The 862-nt window shown below is 39.8% G+C and overlaps 1 non-coding gene across 1 annotated transcript; it reads left to right on the top strand.

The window, feature by feature from the left end:
• The first annotated feature begins 543 nt into the window (after positions 1 to 543).
• LOC130942598 (small nucleolar RNA R71) lies at positions 544 to 651 on the top strand. Its single transcript, XR_009071165.1, has one exon. It is a non-coding gene; the product is annotated as a small nucleolar RNA R71 (small nucleolar RNA).
• The last annotated feature ends 211 nt before the right edge of the window (positions 652 to 862 follow it).

Consider the following 862-nt stretch of genomic DNA (forward strand, 5'->3'; position numbering starts at 1 on the left):
TTGCTGAGAAGATGATGGAAAAGGCTTGCCATTGCTAAACCTGTTTCTTCCACCATTATTGTTATTGAAACCTTGTTGAGGTCTCTCTTGATTCTTCCATGAGAAATTTGGATGATTTCTCCATGAAGAATTATAGGTGTTTCCATAGGGTTCTCCTAGGTAATTCACCTCTTCCATTGAAGGGTTCTTAGGATCATAAGCTTCTTCTTCAGATGAAGCATCCTTAGTACTGCTTGGTGCATTTTGCATTCCAGACAGACTTTGAGAAATCAAATTGACTTGTTGAGTCAATATCTTGTTCTGAGCCAGAATGGCATTCAGAGCATCAATCTCAAGAACTCCTTTCTTCTGATTAGTCCCATTGTTCACAGGATTCCTTTCAGAAGTGTACATGAATTGGTTATTTGCAACCATTTCAATCAGCTCTTGAGCTTCTGTAGGCGTCTTCTTCAAATGAAGAGATCTTCCAGCAGAGCTATCCAAAGACATCTTGGATAGTTCAGAGAGACCATCATAGAAAATACCTATGATGCTCCATTTAGAAAGCATGTCAGAAGGACATTTTCTAATCAATTGTTTGTATCTTTTCCAAGCTTCATAGAGGGATTCTCCATCCTTCTGTCTGAAGGTTTGGACTTCCACTCTAAGCTTACTCAATTTTTGAGGTGGAAAGAACTTTGCCAAGAAGGCATTGACTAGCTTTTCCCATGAGTCCAGGCTTTCTTTAGGTTGTGAGTCCAACCATGTCCTAGCTCTGTCTCTTACAACAAAAGGGAATAGCATAAGTCTATAGACCTCAGGGTCTACCCCATTAGTCTTGACAGTGTCACAGATTTGCAAGAACTCAGCTAAAAACTGATGA

Source organism: Arachis stenosperma, chromosome 7 (assembly GCF_014773155.1).
Source record: "Arachis stenosperma cultivar V10309 chromosome 7, arast.V10309.gnm1.PFL2, whole genome shotgun sequence".
Taxonomy (NCBI): domain Eukaryota; kingdom Viridiplantae; phylum Streptophyta; class Magnoliopsida; order Fabales; family Fabaceae; genus Arachis; species Arachis stenosperma.